Consider the following 22,724-nt stretch of genomic DNA (forward strand, 5'->3'; position numbering starts at 1 on the left):
TCGGCCAATGGCTAGTTCTTCGCACCCTGAAGACCAGTCCCTCGGCCCATGGTACACCACCATGCAGTCCTGATTCGACCAGCGTGATTTTGATATCCTGACAGACAATTTCGAAATCCCCGAAGATTTTGAACTTCTTTTGGCCGGTCCTTGGCCTTGCGACCGCCATTGTGAATACATGTCTTCGCGACAATTTACACGGTCTGCGGTTCCATACATCCTTCATCCTAGATGTTTGTAATTATTTCGGTGTGCCGCTCGGCGATCTAGTACCCAACACCTTCGCCTCCTCTGCGGTGTTGTTGTTTTGTTCGAAACATCCCTCCGTAGGAGGTCTTCTTTTATTTTACTACCAAGCAAGCCGGTGGGCACCGTATTCAAGCTCGGCCGGCTAGTCTTCTTCACTACCTACTTCAATAAACATTGGAAGGATTATTTCTACATCCGTATGCCCGATCGGGACAACTTCACCAGATGGCGGTCTACCCCACTTCCGGTGAAGAAATTGAGACCCGACCGAATTATCTCCAGCTGCAAATATACTATCCGATGCGACTTGACATCAACAAGCTTCTTCGAAGGAGTGATGTACATCTTCGCCCGAGTCCCATCGGACTCCTCTTCCAACCGGCGGTAAGAACTTTGCTTGGGCATTGCTTTAATTGCTAGCGATTTCTTTTCTTTCCTTGCGGATATCGTCGTGGATTCGGTGATGGCGGCGTTTTGAAGAGAGCGGCGGTATTAAGCCATGCGGCTAGAGAAATGGGCGTTGGGTATCCAGTCGGATCCACGAAGGAGAGGCGGGACTGGTGAGTCGGTGCTCAGCTTCTCAACAAAGCGTGGAGCCACCCCCCGGAGAACCAACCGCCCCGAGGAGGCTCGGGAGGAGGCAACAAAAGACCGAGTGGAGACCCCTACGGTCGGCTACCTCCTCCCAACCATCCGAGCGGGTCTGCAGGCAAGGCGCCGAGGCAAAACCATTTCGTCCGACGGACGCCTTCCGAATGGGAGAACCATTGCTCAATTGAGGCTACCCGATCAGCACCTTCGCCGCTCGTCACTCGATCCCAACCATTCCAGTTTTACCGGCTTGATCCCTTTCGATCGGACGACCCCGATCGTGGCCACGATTGAGTCCCTCTTCATCTCCGGTCAAGAGCTGCCGAGGCCGACCGACCATCCGCGCCCGAGCACACCATTACCTTGAAAGGGCCTAATCGAGATGTGGGCGATGCTCGCACGCGCATGCTGATCCCTCTCGAAACAGCGATAGCCACATGCGGGAGGCCACGGGGGTAAGTTCGCTCTCTTATCTAGTTTTGTATGCATTCTTTCCGATCGGCCGATAACAACTCTAATTTTCTTTTGCCAGAGATGGGTGGAGGAGATTGCAGTCTCCAACCGCCTAACCTGGGTGGATGAAGAGCTGCGACAACTGAAGGCAGCAGTTGGTCCGTCCGGCCCTCATGGCCCTTCATATTCCGAGCTGCAAAAAGAGCTGGAGAAAACTCAGAATCTGCTGGCGGCCGAGCAGAAGAAGACAGCCGATCAGGCCCACGCCCTGGCCGAGTCCGAGCGGCAAGTCAAGTCGCTCGACGCAAAGATAACCTTGGCCACCACTCGAAAAAATACGGTCATCTCCGATCTGGAGAAAAAGAACGTGGAGGCTCGGGGCTCGGAGCTAAAGGTAAAAGAGCTGATGGAGCAGCTCGACAGAGAGAAGGCGGGCCGCTCGGCCGACGCGGAAAAGCTTCGAAATCTGAACGAGGCCCTCACTGGCTCCTAGGCGGCTTTCAAAGAATATCAAGATGCCGAGCCGAGTCGAGTCGCTGCCTTGAGACAGGGCTACATCCGCTCGCCCGAATTCTCGGAGAAAATTTACGAGCGGATGTACACAGCCTTTGACTTGGCTATGAACGCTACCATGACATATCTGAAGTCCAAGGGCCTTCTTCCAGAGTCCACTAATATTCCGGCCGGCGATCAGGTGGCGCTTCTGGATAACATCCCCAAGACCCTCTACGATTATATCGAGTAACTTTTGTAATTCGGCCACTCGGCTAGATATGATCCCTTTTGTACTTAGGCCGCCCGGCCTGAAGTTTTATTTTTAATGCAATGTTTCCCTTTCACGTACTTTGTCCTTTTGCACTTTGTCCTTTTGCTAGTTAATAGGTGTGTGGTCCGCTCGCCTATTACATACCCCTGGCATTCGAAAGGGATTTTTGCGAAGTACATGGAGCGCCCTTCCGCTCGGCTAAATATTTCGAACGTATAGCATCCCGCTTTGATAGCAAAGATCGCTCGCTAGAAACCAACAAGTACCTTTTGGGCTCTAAGCCGAGCGGAACGTAGAGTCGGTCAAACGATATTGGCAGCGAGTTTCACACTTGCAGTCCTTTTTTATTGCCTTCTTCCGCTCGGAATATTTATAGACGCCGGCTCGTCTCTCGATATTTAATGCCGGAGCTCGACGGTCTTCCGCTCGGACGTTTATAGACGCCGGCTCGTCTCTCGATATTTAACGTCGGAGCTCGACGGTCTTCCGCTCGGACGTTTATAGACGCCGGCTCATCTCTCGATATTTAACGTCGGAGCTCGACGGTCTTCCGCTCGGACGTTTATATCTCTCGATATTTAACGTCGGAGCTCGACGGTCTTCCGCTCGGACATTTATATCTCTCGATATTTAACGTCGGAGCTCGACGGTCTTCCGCTCGGACGTTTATATCTCGATATTTAACGTCGGGCTTCGGCGGTCTTCCCCGGACGTTTATAGACGCCGGCTCGTCTCTCGATATTTAACGTCGGAGCTCGACGGTCTTCCGCTCGGACGTTTATAGACGCCGGCTCGTCTCTCGATTTTAACGTCGGAGCTCGACGGTCTTCCGCTCGGACGTTTATAGACGCCGGCTCGTCTCTCGATATTTAACGTCAGAGCTCGACGGCCTTTCTAAGGCTAACTTTAGTACCGCTGCTCGGCAAACCCATTGGTCATCCTTTGAATTAATTTTGCTTCCTGCATTACAAGGACATGGGCGACTAGAATATACACAAAAGTGAGTTACATCAATGCACCTTTCACCCAGCTCGATAAGGCTGGAGATGATTTGCGCTCCAAGGTCGGTCCAACTGTCGTCCGTCGTCCTCCAGTAGTAGCGCGGCGGAGCTTTCGATAACCTTGAAGGGCCCCCTGGAGCTTCCCTCAAACATCGCCGACCGCTCGACTTTCTTCAGACGAGGTCTCCACGGAATGACACAGGGATTCTACGCTGTTGTAGTTTTGCTTCATCCATTGGCGATACGCCAATAGACGCCTAGCTCGCTCCTCATCAATCAAATCCAACTCCATGTTCCTCCGCTCGGCGTTGCCCTCGTCGTAACTCGATCCGGGACGGACTCGCGCCCGACTTGACGGGGATCATTGCCCGCCGTCGTATACGGATGGAAAGGCGTAACACCGTTCCTTCCTTTGGAGTCGTTCGGATGGCCCATACGCACTTCATCTACCCAGCTTCCTCCCAAGTGATCGAGCCGAGCGCGCAGGATTGGTTACTTCGCCTGGCCGTTACTTTGGGGATAAGCTACGGACGTGAAGTGTTGCTCAATGCCATAGCTTTTGCACGATCTTCGAGCAACTTCCCCATGAATTGCCGTTGTCGGATATCGATCGGCGAGGGCCGAACCGGCAGATGATGTCTTTGCCGTATGAACTTTTGACCATCCGCTCGGTGATCCGGCTGGCGGCTGGCCTCCACCCCAGAAAAATAATCGTGACCACTAGCGAAATTTCCACGGTCGCCGTAGAAATGGACAACGATATCCATTCCCACGATCGAGCGGACATAAGGCTGATGCCTTCATTTCCTCCGGTCGGTGGTAGAAGTTATGGTACCAGCGAAAACGCGTCGACACGTCGGCGGTCTGCTTGTAAGGTTGGCGGAAGTACCCGGTCGATAGGATCTTCTTAGCGGCGATCGTCACCGGATGTCCTCCGTGATCCTTGATGTACTTCTTGGAGGATGTAAGCCGAGTCCTCCGAGCTCACGCATTTCAACATGGGCGTGAGAAAGCCTTCTTGTAAAGGCGATCGCCGATGAGTGTGAACCGACCGGCTCTCCTCCTTAGCTGGGCTTCATTTCGATCGGACGGTGTGGCGCCCGAGAGAAACTCCGTGATAGGTGTCCTCCAGTCGCTCGGAAGCGTAAGGCCTTCCATACGGTCGACGTGCACCACCAATAATACTCAATTAGCTGCTGAATGGCGATCGGCGTTATTGAGCTCGCGAGTTTGGTTAACTTGATTCTCGGCTCTGGGTATCTTCTGGACAATGACTTCTCTAAAATTGGCTTTAAGTTTCTCAAAGGCTTGACGTAGAGCTTGGAGCCATTGATTCGAAGGTACGAGGAGGCATTGCTGACCATGCGAATCCGAATGAGCGTTACCGTACCACATCGTGCCTGAGCGGTATGAGGCTTCGTACTACTGCCGTTGTTTGTGGCTTTATAATCAACCGGACGGATAAGTGCATCTTTCTTCTTGAGGAGAGAGCAGTCAATTCGCTTCCGAGCCGAGTGGACGATCCGTCCACAAATATTTTCCACATGGCTTGGCTCAAGTTCGCACTTGATCACAAAATCGCGGGGCTGCGCTTTGATTCAGATGCAGTATTGGATGTCGAATTCCCTTAACTCATCGTCCGTTTGATGAGCTGGGCCTTGGATTGATAATACACGGCAGGGCTATTGGTTTAGCGATGATAGTATGCGCCGGAAGTATGGGCGGAGGCGGCGGCGAGGACCGAAAAGCCGACTTCCGAGCCCGGTGTAACGAGATTGACATCGTTTAAAATGTGACTAAGGAAATACAGGCTCTTCTCCGCTCGCCCTCACTAATGCCGAGCCGATTGCTTGCTCGGTTGAAGACAAGTAAATCTAAAGTGGCTCACCCATAATGGCTTGGCGAATACAGGCACTTGAGTCTTTGAATGCCCGATCGCATTCTTCATCCAGTGAAACTTTGTGGCCTTATGAATTTTGAAAAAGGAGCTCGGTGGCGGTTTGGAGATGAATGACAGGCCAGGCGATTATCAAGTCAAACAAGCACCTCCTTGTATTTCTTGGGCGGCATGTCTTGTAGAGCTTTCACCTTCGGATTTGTTTGATTCCCTTCGGTCATATGTACCCAGACGCCCTCCTTTTGCTCGACAGGTACTTACGGGATTTAGCTTGACTCCGTATTTGCGCGTTCGGAAGGTTTCTTCCATGTCTTTGAAGAGATCGGCCGCTCGGACGGACTTGATGAGAATGTCGTCCACATAAACTTCCCGTCCGATCCGCTCTCTGAACACTTTGTTCATCAAGCGTTGATAAGTGGCTCCGTGTTCTTGATCCGAACGGCATCACATTATAGCGGTAAGTCCGGCCGTCATGGTGACTTTTCTTGATCTTCAGGTGACGGCAGATGATAGCCTTAGTAGCGTCGGCATACGTATTAATTACCGCCGGTCGTAGAGTTCACTAGCGATCTATCAAGGCGGAGGATAAAGTCTTCCGGCGGGCTTTGTTGAGATCCGAAAATCTGTCATCTCTCCACTTGTTGCGGCTGGAGACTAATACTACGTTCGACCGGCTCGGGAGCGCACCTCGCGTATATGGCGGCTTGAGCTTCTCCGCCTCACTAGATGATGGCGTTACGCTCGTGAAATCTCTTTTCTTTGCTTGACCGGCCGAACATCCGGTTGGACGTGGAGCTCATGTTGCGCAATACTTGGTGAAATTCGGCGGTTCATGTGTCGACCAGACGAAGACATCATGGTTTCTTCCGAGGCATTGGATCACCTCCTTTTTCGATTTGCCTCTAGATCGGACGCGATGAATGTCGTGGCCTCCGATCGGTCGGGTGTATTTGCACTTCCTCCTTTTCTTCGTAAACTAAAGAGGAAGGCTTTTCGATTATGGCATTCACCTCGATCAGGTGGCGATTTCCCGTGAACTTGCTTACTCGGACCGTTCAATGTAGCATCGCCGAGCGCCATTGGTCTCCCGTACCTCCTACTCTGTCTTTGGCGGGGAACGATCTTCGGTGGAACGTTGAGGCGGCCGGAACTGTTGGCGTCGGTCGTCCCAATATGACGTTGTATGATGAGGAGAGTCGACCACCACGAAGTTTCTTTGTCTGCGTCATACGGCTCTTCTCGATGAGATAGCCATCCGGATTGTCAAGCCGGCAGGACTTCGTTGCCGTAAACCCGTAGGGGGTTGTCGTGGAAGCGGCTCGGCTCGGTCGATTTGTAGTTGATCAAACGCCTTTTGAACATGATGTTGACCGAGCTTCAATAAAAAGGCGGTGAATAGTGTAATTGGCTATTACAGCTTTGATGAGCAGAGCGTCGTCGTGGAGCACTTCCACTCCTTCCAAGTCCCCGGAAACTGATTTCGGGTCCACTCGCCGCTCTCTGCTGCAACCGTGGAGCTGCCGGACGCTCGCCTTTCTCGCTCGGTTGGAGTCTCCTCGGTCGGCCCACGGTATGATGTTGATCTGCCTCGGGAAGTATTGCTTCGATTTTCTTCTTCCCGAGCGGATGGTCGGGACCGTTCTCTTGACGCTCGGCGATTCTCCTGCCTTGGAGAACGATGTCGATCGGGAGTATGTTGCTGTCGCCTATCAGCTCGCGTCCGATCGACTTCATTAGTTCTCTGTCGCCTGTCGGCTGAGGGAGACCGTCGGCCGCCATTCCGGGGCACGGGATGAGCCACGAAGGGGAGACTTCGACAATCCCTTGTGTTGTGCGTATCCGTCCGGTGGAAGGAGCAGAACATCGGGGTCCACCTCTTCTTTGTCCTGGGCCGCTCGGCTGCTACTTCTTGGACATGGGTTCTTGGATGAGCACGAATCGCTTCGGCCCGTGGTCCTCTGGGTGGCTGGTGAGCAGCGTGAGGCTTCCGTTCGGTAGGAGGAGCCCGTTCGGTAGGAGGAGCCCGTTCGGCTGGAGTTTCTTTTTTCCGGGCTGCTTGCGCTTCCTCCACGTTGATGTATTCGTTGGCCCGATGCAGCATGTGGTCGTAGTTTCGGGCCGGCTTCCGAATGAGTGACCGGAAGAAGTCCCCATCCACGAGGCCTTGCGTGAAGGCATTCATCATGGTCTCCGAGGTGGCCGTTGGAATATCCATGGCCACTCTGTTGAACCGCTGGATGTAAGCTCGGAGCGGTTCGCGAGCTTCTTGCTTGATGGCGAATAGGCTAACGCTGGTTTTTTGATAGCGCCGACTGCTTGCAAAATGATGGAGGAAGGCCGTTCGGAAGTCCTTGACGCTTGTGATGGATCCGTCCGGCAGCCTCCGGAACCACCATTGAGCCGATCCCGAGAGAGTGGTAAGAAAAACTCGGCACTTTACTCCATCTGTGTATTGATGGAGAGTGGCTGTGTTATCGAACTTACCCAGATGATCATCCGGGTCGGTTGTCCCATTGTACTCGCCGATCGTCGGAGGCACGTAGTGCTTGGGCAGAGGGTCTCGTAGAATAGCCTCCGAAAATTGGCGATTGATCGGCTCGGGAGATGCGTCCGCTCGGGGGGCTTTCCCTTTTCTGTTATCTCGTCTTGGCATTTCATCCGAAGATGATCCCCGATCTCGATTAGTTGCTACGGCTTCAGGAGGAGTGCGGAAGAGAGCCCGATGGAATGGCACTGTCGCTGGTGGTGCTTCCGCTCGGCCACCCGATGCTGACGTTGCTTGCTGCTCCAGCCGCTCGGCAGTTGCTTTCTGTTTTTGTTCCATGAGCTTGGCGGCCCTCAACTCGATCAGAGCGTCGAGTTCCTCCGTAGAAAGCTTCACCGTGTGTTGTCGTCCAGCCTCGTCCATTGTTTCCGTTCGGATGCAGGAGCGTTCCCACAGACGGCGCCAAATTGATCCTGTCCGAATGCTGAATCAACGGACGCTGGGCACGTGACGCTCTCCTAGTCGATGACGTGGCCCTCCGGCTAGTCGTACGAAACTCCGGCGAACCTGCACAGAAGTCGGGCCGGGAAGGGGTTCCCGACGGCGACCCTCCGATGCTCAAGTCAGGCAAGCAAGTGGTGAAAAAAGTGACTCCAAGGTTGTATATCGCGTACCTCCAGCGAAGTATGAGGCTCTTTATATAGAGCGGTGAAAGAGCTCCTGCACGTTCTTCGAGGCGCATACGTGTCCGCAACACATACCTCGGTATGTGTCTGTCAGAAAGCTTACCTGACGCCATACTGCTACAGTCCAGACATGTCCTCGATGGGACAGCGGAACCCCCTGTCATAAGATTTGAAGTATGGCCTACATGGGGAGCATACCCGCTGTCAGGAAGAGATGTACCTTGTCCTTTTCTCCTTTGCTCCCGATCTAGCGTCCGACCGGCCAGCTTCTGTGACATCCGGCCGGACATATATGGTGGTTTACTTGGGGAGATTCTCAATCACGTGCTTTGTGAGGACTATTAACAGCATGCTACTTTATGGCTTCGGCCGAGCGTGCCGTCCGCTCGGCCCTACGATCTTGCTCAATGAGCGCCGGAACCCCGACTTCCATAGGGGCGCCTTTTGCCATCGGCTAAACACCGGGTGACCGCCCAGTCGGTTAGACCCATTCTCCCGGTCGGCCTAGCTAGTCCGACCTTCTTCGATGCACCGCCCGGCTCTTTGACTTCCACATGACGTTGACCCCTTACGAGGGTCCCCCGTTCTTATCGCCGGATCACCTATAATTTTGTGAGATGAGTTGAATTTTAATTATAGAGTTTGGTTTAACTTGTGTTAGATTCAGGTTTAGCTTTGGTCTCTACAAATAGGCATTCTTCGGATAAACTTCTAAGCTTGGTGAATCACTTGGACGTCATTAGAAGTAACCAACCTTTCGAGGTTTTCCGAATAGTCCTATCCACGGAGCTTAGTACTAAATCTTGGTCTAACTAGTTAGGATCCATTTAAGGGTAGCTTTGGTCAGTTCCACTTGGCCAAATGCACCAGATCGAAACCATATCTTTCTAGACATGCGATGCCCAAGCTTCCCTAACGTATTATCATCCAAAAACTTCACTAGTACCATGATTCAAGTTAAACTTGGTCTCTTTTTAACTAATCCTAATTACCCTGCCGGATTAGTTTGTTTAGGTTACCCTGTCGGGTAAGTTAGTTTTGGAGGTGTCAGCTATTCTGGAGCCTCCCCCTGAATTATTGGCCTTTAATTTAAATTTTCGTTTTAGGTTTGTGTCGATTTCTTTTATAGTTATAATTAACTTAGTGATAATTTATATTTTGTTGAGTTTTAATATGTTTAAATTTTGATTTCTTTGATTTGTATTTTGGTTTTTGATTTGGTTTATTCGAGTTTATATAATATATTTTTTCTTTAGGTATGTAATATTGATTAATTCCTACTTGCGTGGTCAAACACGCTTTCGGAACCCAAGCTTGATTAGTTGATTTGTATTGGGTTATTAATTATTTAAAGGTTTTATTTGAGTTCGACTTGTATCCAAGTCCGGTTTTATTATAACATGCTTTTTGATTGTTCAGGATTAAGTCTAGATTTTTTGATCTTGTAGTGAATTTTTCTAGTATTTCTTTTAAGTTATTAATTTCTGATTTTAATAATGAATTCTCTTCAAGTATTAGATCTTGAGTTGGATTTGAATTTTTTATTTGTTCCTTGAGGTCTTGATTTTCCTCAAGGAGTTGTTTTCATTTCTATTTTAATTAACTTTACTAATTGGAAATAATTCTAAAAAATTTTGTTTAAATTAAAATATACCTCGTCAAGGCATTCGAAGCGGTGCTGACTCGTGGCTTGATTGAGTTCGGACCGTCTTCGTCTCTCGACTCGTCTTCGTTTCGGTTTTGCGGGCCGTGGTAGAGTGGCTCTGGTGCTACGCTCTTTACCTCCGATTCGTTAGGAGGAGTCGTCACGTTGCTTTGAGGCCTTCTTTGGTCGGCTCGATTTGTTGAATTTCAGTCTTGGGCATTCATTCTTGTAGTATCCCTTTTGTTGCATCAAGCGAGTCACATTCTCTTGTTCCGGGATGATCTTTTGAAGGTCCTTTTTTGAAGCTCCTTTTCTCTGGTGAACATTTTTCTTACCAATTTCACCGGTATTCTTCGTCTTCTGATCTTGACCGGAATCCTCTTGATTCGGACTTGCTCTTCTTTTCTTTGGATGAGCCTACAAATAAAGCAATACCTTTCTCGGCTCCGGCATTAGTTTGTTCGTATAATTCAAACTCGAAAAGCTCTTAATTTTAACTTAGATAGATTTTTCGAAATTTTGTGCATCTACGATCGATGCCCACAAGCTATTACGAGGAAAGGCGTTTAGTGCGTACCTTATTAAATCGCTTTCCATCGGTGGCTATCGCGTGGAGTCGTTGAGGCGTCCTTGATTCGCGTCTGATTGACTTGCGTTTCCCTTCCTGCGTTTTATATTAAATATTTTATTTAAAAGTAGGTCTCTTTGTTACCTTTGCATCGCTCGTTCCTTCGTATAGCTCGATCGGTTTGTCCCGATTCTTTAGCGTTACGATGCGGTCGACCTATTCGGCTCTTCGTGTTAGGCAGCGATTAAGCGCGTTGATTGCCTGTTTTACGTTGATGCCTTTTTCCTCGTGTCAGAGTCCATTGTTAGAGTCTAGTGGATTTCGGAGTTGTCGACGGAGTTGATGCGCCTTTATGTTGAACCGTTGATCGTGATGCTTTTAGGTACACCTCCATTCTTTTCTTCCAGTACGAAGTCATCCCCGTTGAATAGGGAGGACGTCTTGTCTAAAGCCTTCTAGTTGAGACATCCTGCAGCGAGTAAACAACGAAAAGAATATCCCAAGACTTGGTCTTGTATTAGCGAGGAAAAAATAATAGGAGTATATAAATTAGTGTTGCACAATATAGATTTAATTGCAACGAAAAAATTCCCAATTAATAATAATAATAATATCAGATTAGAATTAAGCGTAAAAATAAAAATAAAATATTTTCACCCGTACAATTGATGGTTGCACGAATCGGCGATGCGTGCTCGATACCACTATTGGATCGTGAAAGCGTTGATAGAGGGGGTGAATATCGATTCGAAAAGACGAGTGTTAAGCGCAGCGGAATAAAAAAAACTTAGACAAATGAACACGGTGTTTTTTACTTCGTTCGGAGCCTGTGACGACTCCTACTCGAAAGCCCGTACTCCGTGAGTACTTTCGTTGGGCAATCACTAGCAGTTCGAAAATTATTTCAATTTAAAGTACAGGAATGCTAATGAAAATAAAGCAAATATCGACAAGAATTAAAGAAAAGGAAAGGAGCATATTGTCGAATCTTTGTTAGCGTCGCAGGAGCACAGAGCAGTAGAGCAAGCAGTGGAAGACTTTCTTTTCGTTGTTGTTCTGAAGCTCCCCTCTGACCCTCCTTTTATATGAGGCTCGGGGCACCCCGGATCCCTTCCGGGCGCCCTGGTGGGACGTGGCAGGTCCAACCAGCAAGCTCCACGTGATGACGCGCGAGTTTGGATAAAACTTACCACCGGGCGCCTGGACCTCCGGGAACTCCTTCTCCTGCGAAATAGAGTTAGTCCGAGGCAAATATATATCCTGTAAAAGCAGTTATTGTTACGATTAAAGTTCGAAAGTAATAGCGAAGAGTATGACTTAGATTCGTCTTTCGGGCCGGAATCTAGTCACGATCTCGACTTAGATATCCGAAATGGATCTAAGCGGATCGGCGCCTAATGTTCCTTCCGGGAGCGCGTCCTGTGATCGCTCCCCTCGGTGACTTACCTCACTTACACGCTGACGTCCGGTCGGCCCGTCGACCCGTCTGACTTCGTGCCGGCTATCCGGTCGGCCCGTCGACCTAGCGGGACTTCGCGCCAACGTCCGGTCGGTCCATCGACCAGCTGGACTTCGTGTCAGCTATCCAGTCAGCCCGTCGACCTAGCTGGGCTTCGTGCCAGACATCCGGTCAGCCCGTTGACCTGTCTGGGCTTCTCTTGCACACTTGATCAAAGTGTCAGACAACAACAAACTAACTTAACCTGATTTGTCATTCATCAAAACCTAGGTTAAATCGTTAGTGCTAACCGCACCAACAGTAACGTCTAGGCAAGGACCTCTATATCTCCCGAACTCGGGTTTAGTGTTAAATATGCAAAAAGTTCGCATTGTAGGGTCCGACTATAACATATCGGCAAAGACCACTACATCTACGTAAGAACTTGAGTGTAGTGTTAAATATGCAAGAGTACTTATAAAGATAAAAACAAAATTATAAAAAAACTAATAGTCTAAAATTTGGAACATAAAACATAAGAACCCTCATTGGAAAAGCAATGAAAATAGTAGATACGATGATTAGAAGAAGAATTAGTATTTTGTGTGTACAAAAGATAAAATGGCAAAGATGATAGAGAACTCAAGTTTTAAGTTATGATAAAGAAAGAGTAAAATAAGAAATAGAGTGGATATTTTTTTGTAAATAGTTCGTTAAAGGATAAAGTTGTAAGAGTAGTTAGAAAGGGGGTTAGAATTATAGCTCTCAAAATAGTAGTGGCGAAACAAATTATGAACGTAATTAACATAAATGTACCTCAAGTAGGATTAGATCAAGATATCAAATTAAGGTTTTGGAACGACTTAGATGAAGTATTACAAAACATTCTGTCAAATGAAATGATTTAATAGGAGGCGATCTAAATAGGCATGTCGGAATGAAAAATAAAGAATATAAGAGGTAGCGTGGGGAGTATGGTTTGGAACAAGAAATGAAGAAGAAGAAATTATATTGGATTTTGAGATAACATATGGCCTTATACTAACTAATACATTTTTTTAAGAAAATGGAATATTCGATCACGTTTAAAAGTGAAAATAATAAATCACAAATTGACTTTCTTATGATTAGGAAGAGGGATAGAAAGATTTGTAAAGATTGCAAGGTTATCTCCAAACAAAGCTTAACTACCCGACATAGGTTAGTAGTGTTGGATATACGCCTCAATCATAGTATCAATAGAAGAAAAATATACACAACTCCTAAAATTAAGTGGTGGAAGTTAAAGGATAGGAAACAAAATATATTTAAAGAAAAGGTAGGAGTATAAATATTAGGTGATATATATGGTGACTCTAATACGACATGACATCAGATGGTATCAAAGTGAAAATAGTAACCAAGAGTGTCTCGGTGAGTCAAAGGGGCATGCACCACCAAGTAAGGAATCTTGGTGGTGGAATGAGAAAGTATAGGAGAAAGTGCAGGAAAAACAAACAACCTATAAAAAATTATATATTTGTAAGACCGAGGAAAATTTAAAAAATATACAATAACTAAGAAAAAGGCTAAGAAAGCAGTGAATGAAGCAAAGAATAAAACTTTTGAATGGTTATATCGAAAATTGGATACAAAAGAAGGGGAAAGAGATATTTATAGAATAGCTAAAGTGAACGAGAGGAAGACAAGAGATCTTAGCTAAACACAATGTATTAAAGATGAATGCAATAAGATATTAGTAAATGATAGAGAAATAAAAGAGCGGTGGAAGAGGCATTTTCATCAATTTTTTAATGAATATTTAGGTGACCAACTTAACTTAGGTAACTTAAATAGGTCAAATGAGTATAGAAATTTAAATTTTTATCAAAGAATTCAAACTTCAAAAGTAGAACAAGCTTTAAATGAGATGTAAAATGGAAGAACCGTTGGACCATATGATATTCCGATAGATGTACGGAAGGGTATTGAATGGCTTATAAAATTATTTAACATAAAATTAAAAACGAAAACAATGTCTAATCAAGGGAGGGTAAGTATTCTATTTCTCTTATATAAGAAGAGATATACAAAATTGTGCAAACTAGAGGTATTAAACTAATGAATCATACTATGAAACTTTGGGAAAGAGTAATAGAAAAAAAGATTAAGAAAGGAGACTACAATGACAGAAAATCAATTTGAGTTCATGCTTGGAAGGTCAACGACAGAAACTATACATATTCTTAGGCAACTAATTGAAAAGTATTGGGAGCAAAAGCAAGATCTACACATAGTATTCATATACTTAGAAAAAATTATGATAGAGTCCGAAAAGAAATTATATGGAGAATTCTAGAAAAAAAGAAGTGTTAGAGTAGCATATATTAGACTAATTAAGGAAATATATATACAAGGATGTAATGAACAAAGTAAAGACTTCAGACATATTAACTGAAGCATTTCCAATAAAGATATATTACATCAAGCATTAACTCTAACTCTAAGTTCCTATTTTTTTATCCTAATCATAGACGAACTCACTAGACACATTCAAAACACAGTACTATGATACATGTCATTTGCAGATGATATTATTTTGGTAGATTAGATACGTGAAAGAGTAAATACAAAAATAAAATCTTGGCGGGAAAGACTAGAAGTAAAAGATTTTAAGCTTAGTAGAGTAAAGACCAGATATATAAAATCTAAGTTTAGCAATATTAGATGTAATCAGACAATTGTTAAGAAAGGAGATGAAATCTTTAAGTATCTAGGATTATTTTTGCAAAACGATGACGGAATTAAGAGAGGTCTTACATAAAATACAAGAAGAATGGTTGAAATGGAGGACGTCGGATTTTTTATGTGATCATAAAGTACCTATAAAACTTAAAGGGAAATTCTACAAATGGTGGTTAGACCTGCTATGTTATATGGCATTGAATGTTGGATTATGACTCAAGCACATGAGTAGATAATGGAAGTTGTAGAGATGAGAATGTTAAGGTAGATGTGTAAACATACAAGAATAGACAGAATAAGAAATTAAAGTATTAGAGAAAAAGTTGGAGTTACATCTATTGAGGGAAAACTCTAAGAAATATGTTTAAGATGGTACAGACATGTACTTAGATATCAATAAATGTTCCGGTTAGGCGATGTGAACAAATATACACATTAAATGAGAAAGATCAAAAAAAAACTTGGTTAGTAATAATAAAACAAGATAAAATTTATTTAAGTATAGATAATGATATAGTAGGGGATATAACTCAATGGCATAGAAGGATCCATATAACCGACCTCACCTACTTTAATAACGCTTGGTGGTTGTTGTTGTTGTATATATATATAGGGATAATTTTATTAGGCTTTAATTAAATCTATTTAAATTATCTTAATCATAGCTAGGAGATAATTAAAATTATTAACCTAAAGTTATTTAAATAAATCCTAAATTACAACTTGTACCCTATTTTGGCGGCCAGGTGGCGAATCCAACGTGTCGCTAGGATCATGCGACAAGTACAGACATGTCGTTGGGCCCAAGCAATCAATCTAGGACTATCGCGTAGTCCTAACGAGTCTTCGTCACCAAGCTCAGATAACGTGTTCGAACTCATTGCGGGGCTAGGCTAAGCGTCCAGATATGTTGTGATGGTGAAACGGCGATAGCGATGACAACGGTCCTAGATGTGGCTTTGGCAGAAGGAGATGAGTTACCGCCTAAAGCACCGCCTTAAGCAAAGGCAGTGCGGTGGATACCTGCCTCCTGCCTAGGTGACCGTCTCGGTCGCCATTTAGAAAACTGGTTTTGCAAAGTTATATCACTAGTAATATTCAAATCAACTAAATTAATTTTCATTATATTAACTAGAATTTTCTTTATTCTTCTAGCCCTTACAACTTTAATTTTAATCGATTCAATTTATTTAACTATGATACTCATTGGTCGCCTTTGAATATATCCATACCATCTAAACTTTTTTCTCATTTTATCAACTATTGGCATTACCCTCAATTGCTCCAAGATAGTAAAATTGATTTGTTCATAAAAAAAAGACAATTATTTCAATTAAAAATTTAATTTAGAAGATAGTAAAATTGATATGATCATAAAAAAAACTATTTCAATTAAAAACTCAATTTACAAGTATCTCCTTTTATTCTAGATTAAGTTAATTCCTTTATGTCTTAGAATTAGTCATTTCCATAATTTTTCTCTAAAATTAATTATTTTATTGCAAACAAGGGACCTCTTGAATGCTTTAATCAACTTATGCATCTTTTTTTAATAAGAAAAAATAAACACATTTGACATATAGAGGTCAATCACATCCCCTCAAAGTAATCATCTCTCTCCCCTTCCATTCTTTGGTGTCCTCCCTCAAATAGGATTCGGATTCTTATCAACTAAGACAGATACTGTCCTCTCCTCCACCACTATCCATCTACACCATTGTTGACACAATCCCTTTAAAAGTTCCAACACCATCATCACCTCACGGTTCCACCACTACCTCCTATTTTTACGCAGCACCCACTACTATGCAATTTGTTCTAGCTTCTATGATCCTTCAGCATTGTCTTCACATTAGGATGCATAGCTTGAATTCTATTGCAGCCTGACTAAGCCCATCATCAGTATCAAAGGGCATCAGTGCCTCGAGCTAAAATCTCTCTCATGAATTCTCTTCTCTAAAACTTACTCTTCATTTTATTGTTTATTTTTATTATAAAAAAAAAGTAAACACTATTATTCAAACAAATTGTGCTTAGTCTTAACTTAAAAAAAAAATTATCCCAACATAATGGTAGGAGGTGTCCAACTAGAAGCAAAGTAAACAACAAAACTAGAAAATAATTTTATAATAAAATTTGAGCAACTTCAAAACTCCATATTCCAACTAGAAGCAAAGGAGGTTGCAAAACTAGAAGCTAAGTTTACAACCAAATTTAAGCAACTTTAAAGCTCCACAACGATCATGGCCCTCTCCCTCCAAGCTGTTGACATCCACACTGCATCTCTACCATTGTTGTTGCATGCACCATCAAAGCCACTGCTACACACACTGACCCCATTGCACTACTATGCGTCAACACTATTGTGACCACTACATGTGTTGTCACTACCACATGCTGACATCAACATCGCCATTGTTGCACATCATCATTGTTTCATCACTGCACGCTAATGTCGTCATATTAGTCTCACAATGCAGCACCTCAGGAACACCATCATCCTGTGTCATTTCCTGTTAGAGCTCCCAGCAAAACGACCCTCAAGGGCCCCTCAACTATCGATGTTGCCTCTAATTGTCGTTATCGTTGTCCTCTCTAAAAATCATAGCTTTTTGAGTTTTAGACCCACCAAATCTAAGGTTGTCTTATAGCAAATCGGAGTGACTTGGACCGTGTGCTCAAGTGTGCTTTCCTGCTTGTTTCTAAATTTTACCTAGTGCATGATTTGATAAAAATAAATTCCTTAAGATTTAATTATGTCTTTATTAGGAGGAAATTAGTTACAAACTCATATCTACTTTTATTGCTTGATAATGTTCCCTATTTTGTGCTTGCCCTTTTTACGTTTTAATCGATTATCTATTTGTTGTTACACTATTGAAATTTATTGATTAAGTTACTAAGAGACACCTTGAAATTTAAAAGAAATATAAGAAAACCTCGAGTAGCCTCTCCAAAGAAAAATGAACCATCATGAGATTCATAATTGATCAAATAAAATAATTAATTATGGTAAACCAATCACATATAAATGAATAATATGAGAGAGTTTCTACTCTGCCCTGTTAAGAAGTTATGTGATTTCTCAATTAAATTAATAAGGAAATGAATGCAACCTTGTACCATAGCTTTGTAATTTATAAGAGCTGCAAAATTAGTTATGCTTAATAAAAATCTAGTAAACTCCTATAATTATAGAACATTGATGTTTGTGCTCTGAAAGAGTTATGTGACTACATGTAGTGAATTAATTAAACAAATTAATTACTTATATTATAGATCATTAGCTTCATTCTCAAAAAAAAACTCTTGAGTCTTTTCGCGCATTTATAGATTTCAGCCCTATTACATGAGATGCTTTACTCACTTGGTGGATTGCGAGTCGCGCATCATATTCCGATCTTAGGTACATTTTGGATGGATTGTAGGTCATTCAGCCTATATATGTATATATATTCACATACACATGATGCATTTTGTTGCGAGAGCTTGCAGGCTATTTATTCCTATATACGATGCATCCTCTTATCGAGTGAATTATGGGTCATTCACCCCTATTTATACTTATGTATGATTTGTTCAAGTATCAAGTGAATGGCAAGTCACCTTTACATATACAGTGCATCCTTTAATGGGTGAATTGTGGATCGTTCACCTCTTAACAAATTATTAATTCATGTGTAAAGTAAGATTAAAAAAATATGTAACATTGTCAAAGGAGAAATAAAAGAGAATTTGATGAAACTAACTAACAAGGGAATGAAAGAAGAATAATGAGAAAGGAGTAATGATGCAATGATGTTAAAGGATATGAAAACAGAAATTATAGCTTATGTCATTGTCTTTTGTGATTCATTTCATGCACTTCTCTTCTTACCCCACTTTCCACTTATGTGCTCGCTCCTTGTTTTCCTTTAACCTCTAAATTCCCAGACTTGAGCGATCTTTGAGTTTTGGACAGTATTACGGGATGATCTTACTCAAAGATGTTCAATGATAATGTTAGAGTCAATTTGTATTAACGTTCATTTATTTTAGTTATTTTTTCTAGTGCATGGTTGTTACTTTTATGCATTTTGGTATTTTAGTACTTTGGTGCATTCTTTTTATTTGTCAACATGAGTCTAGTTTTGTAAGTCATCATTTGTCTAATAAGGCCACTATTTTGAGTTGTGCATTGTGTTAACATTTCTTTATATCATTATTGTGTTAACATTTGTCTATATGATTACATAAATTATTAAGTATTCATGTTTTTTACAGCCTTGTGCACCCTTACAGTATTACCTATGGTTATGATGCAGTGATGAATATTGCCATGAGTATAGGGATAGAAGTCTTCAGATTATGATATTAGAAGCAATAAAGAATCAACAAGATAATGACTAGGATGATGGCCCATCAACCTAGACAATTCCAACAAAATCATAGAAGCGACCCTAAGGAAGATTGAGACAATCTATCCTTCTTGAGTGGAGTAAGAATTCACTCATTGTAAAAGTGAAGACCCTACTAAGTAAACTTCAAAAACTAAAAAGTTCTTATTTTCACTTTCACCAAATACGAGATGGTACTAAAGTGCAGATATACCTTTTGAACTATGAAGGTGGTGTCATAACAATTAGTTTGAGTCATCTCGAGGGCATTCATCATAGAAAGAGTTTGTGGTTGGTTTTTCTATCCATTTCAATTGTTTAGACTTTAGAGCATTAGAACATATATAAAGGTTGGTCAAACGTGTATGAAGCATGATACTACTGAAGTACCAAAGACTCTGTAACTAAGATCATGATTGGGGGAACTACAATTATTTGACACATTTGAAGAACTATCCTAACATCCCACAGAAGGTTAAGATGTAAACCATGATCATCCTATGTTTAGCAACAAGAAGAGAAGATCAATAAAGAAGGATGAGGAAATAAAAATGTTGTGAGTGAACAACAGATGGGTAAGAACATTACAAGAAGAGATAGAGCAAAATAATTGACAATTAGAACAGGATTATAGAGGTTACCCTCATGCGGATCTAAATATGATAATATTTGTTAGAAAGATTCACTTATTATAGTCATCTTGACAATTGGCATACCACACAAAATTTTTGTATTAAGCCTTACTACAAGTCTCCATCATCCACCCAATCACTACAATCATATGCAATACCACACATTCATCGTTTCCATGTTCCAGCATATGTAAGCATCAAGCAAAAAAATCTCTTTCTAAAATCACTTGTATTGAGGCATGTCATTCTCCAATGAGAGTACATCTTCCTCAATGTTAACGAGCTATTTGATTGCACAACAGGCTAGACTTTTTTCAGAATGGAGACCTGGTCCTTGTCAATGACTTTCAGTATCTCCCTTGTTTCAACATGTCCAAGATCACTTGTCCTCAAGGAAGACACAAGGAATACCCCAACTCCTCTCTTGATCCCAAAGAAGTCTTCATGCATCCACCTCTTCTACAATAAAGATTTAGTGCAAGGTGTTCATGTTGCTAAACTCTACCAATAAAAGTCTCGATGCCTTGGCCACAACTCTATGAAAACTCGATACAAAACATTCTCCTGTCCTCATTTGATCCAAAGAAAGTTTCAATATGCCCACATCTACTCAAAGAAGACTTGATATAAGGCAACCTTATGCCATCACTCCATATGAAGGAATTCTTGAGATGCTCACCTCTGCTTAATGAAAAGTTGGCAAAAGTTGATTTTTTATCATAACTCGACCCATAAGAATTCTTAGTATGACCATATTTGATTCATGAAGAAACAAAGCGAGGCACTCTCCAATAGTGCCATATTGGCACGGCGGGGCGGGTCAATCAGTCAAAAACCCATCATATGGCGGGACAGAATGGGTCGGCCCGCCATTCTAGAGGGTTGGGAAATCCCTAACCCAACCCAAGGCGGATTGTGGGTTAGGCGAGTCAGCTCATGAGTCCGGAAAAATAATATATATATATATATAAAAGGTTGAAAAATTTTAAGTTTGGGTTGTGGATTAGGCGCTAGCCCATTGAGTTTTCTACTTTAGTTTTAAATTTTAGCAAAAAAATTTTCCCTTAACTCGCGAACCAACCCAAGCCTACCACTGGCCGACAGGCCTAGGTGGGTCAGCCCGCCCGAACCCGTCTTAAAATGGGTGGATAAAATTTCTACTCAACCCGCTTAAATTGTTTAGCGGGGTGGGCCAATCCAATGGGCCCAATCCAATCAAAGAAAGTTATGATGTGCAAATCTACGCTCACTAAAGATTTGGCACAAAGGAATTCTTGGACTGACATGGACAAAGGAATTCTCATGAGAAACCGCAAAAAGAAGAAATCAAACCTGAGCCATTGTCAAAAATAAATAAATAAATAAAAGAGTTCATTCTGGCCAATCTTGAAGATAAAGTTCCAGGATAATAGAAAATTATGATCCTAGCATTATTTTCACTAGAATTGATCAACAAGGCAACCTCTTGGATTCCTATAGATAATATGCATCTTTTTGTGTCAGATAAATTAATAAAACAATATAGTTTTTGGCAAATGGAGGTCCATCCCATTGAAGTGACCATCCCCTCTCATTTTCTAGTATTCTCCCTTATATAGGACCTGGGATCCAAAAACAAAAACTACAAGGAACCTAGGGATTTAAGAATTACATTAAGAACAATTTGAGTTAATTACTCATTTCCATTCAGTTTTTTTGACCTTTACATAATAATTCTAGCATTATTACAGACAGAACTAGAAAGCATGCTTGAGATGTTAAATCTAGTTAAAACTACTAGGAATGTCTATGTTGACTCTCTAAAGACCAAGTTAAACATCACAACCAAGAAACAAAGCCAAACACTTCTGCCATGCCTAGATGGTATTGGACAACAAGTCCCCAAAACAAGGGAAGCTAAATCAAACAATTAGAGTGCTAATTTAGACAGAATTGTTTGATCCTACTGGAAATAGCAAATCAATGACTGACGAACCATGGAAGCTGTAAACAGACACAACAAGCTCTGGAAGCGAATAACCAGAAGAAGAGAAATAAAAGAGTATGGGGAAGAAGGAAGAGCTCACCCAGTCTGCTCAGATCCTGGAAGTGCTGGCGCATGGAGGTTTCCTCACTGAGGATGAGCTGTACGGTCTTGTTGATCGACTGCTGAGGACCTTCTGTCGCCAAGAAAATCGCTTCGAGGAGGCGGTCCGCCCCCAGTCGGATATCAGCGATTTTACGAGCGGCGGACGCCAGCCGCTCCATGGCCAGAGCCACCTGCTTCGGAGGAGCCTCCGTGGAAGCTTCACCGCCCGATTCCATCGGATCCTGAGACTGCTCCGTCGCGGCCCCCGCAGTGATCTGCTCTTGGGGTTACGGTATCATCCCGCTCTGCGCCTTTCGGAGATAGTTGGGGACCTTACGTTGTTAGGTCGGCGATGAACCTGCTTGATACTTCCATAACCGCAAGGGCAACTTGGGGTGCAGTTGGGAATGGACAGGGAGAGGGAGATCGACGATAAAAAAAAAAAAAAAAAAAAACCTCGATCTCCTCCCCGGAGGAATGCTCACTGCAACGGCGACAAGCCGACGACACTCTCGGCGAGGAGATAGTCTAGTTTTTTCAAACGCGATTCTCAGAATAAAACCGAATTAATAATAATAATAATTCAGTTTTTTCATGCTTAATTTCTTTTAAAGAAATTGTCCAAAAATACATTATGGCAAACTCAACTTTCCTTTCTCCCCTCTTATATTTTCTTTCTTATTTCCTAACGAAACATATTTCTGGACTTTAACTCCCTAATATATACCAATTTACTCAATTGTTATCATTTTTTTATTAAAACTCACTAATACCCCCTCCATTCCGAAGATACTCCCTGACTTCCAATGTACTCCTCGACTTCGATCCTAAACTATCAATGAATGTTCAAACTAATTTTATCATGTTGAAGGTAAAAATTGGAGAGACGGTAGAACCTTACTTCCATCTTCAAATATAGAACTTAAATAACTCAATTGATCTGAAGTGTAGAACTTTTGAAAACCAGCCTTTTACCTACAACCCAAGAATTATTGAAGAACATCAGATCTAAAAAAATAAGAAGGTGGTAATCAGAACAACTAGAGGACAGCTAACTTGAAGAAGTGGTTTGCATTGTATTTCGAAGGCAGAAGCAGAATAATTAGAGTACAAGGTAAGTGATGTTTGTGTGCCATAAATTTTGA

General features: G+C 42.9%; 1 protein-coding gene across 5 annotated transcripts in view; it reads right to left on the reverse strand.

Moving 5' to 3' along the window:
- Nucleotides 1-22,118, reverse strand: part of LOC122029745 (mediator of RNA polymerase II transcription subunit 27-like) — a 68,666-nt gene extending 46,548 nt beyond the window's left edge. For all 5 annotated transcript variants that reach the window (XR_006125172.1, XR_006125173.1, XM_042588862.1 and 2 more), the window contains exon 1: nucleotides 21,578-22,118. The gene's annotated coding sequence lies outside the window, so the exon portion shown is untranslated. The remainder of the gene's footprint in view (nucleotides 1-21,577) is intronic.
- Nucleotides 22,119-22,724: the final 606 nt, after the last annotated feature.

The sequence above is a fragment of the Zingiber officinale genome, chromosome 10B (assembly GCF_018446385.1).
Source record: "Zingiber officinale cultivar Zhangliang chromosome 10B, Zo_v1.1, whole genome shotgun sequence".
NCBI lineage: Eukaryota > Viridiplantae > Streptophyta > Magnoliopsida > Zingiberales > Zingiberaceae > Zingiber > Zingiber officinale.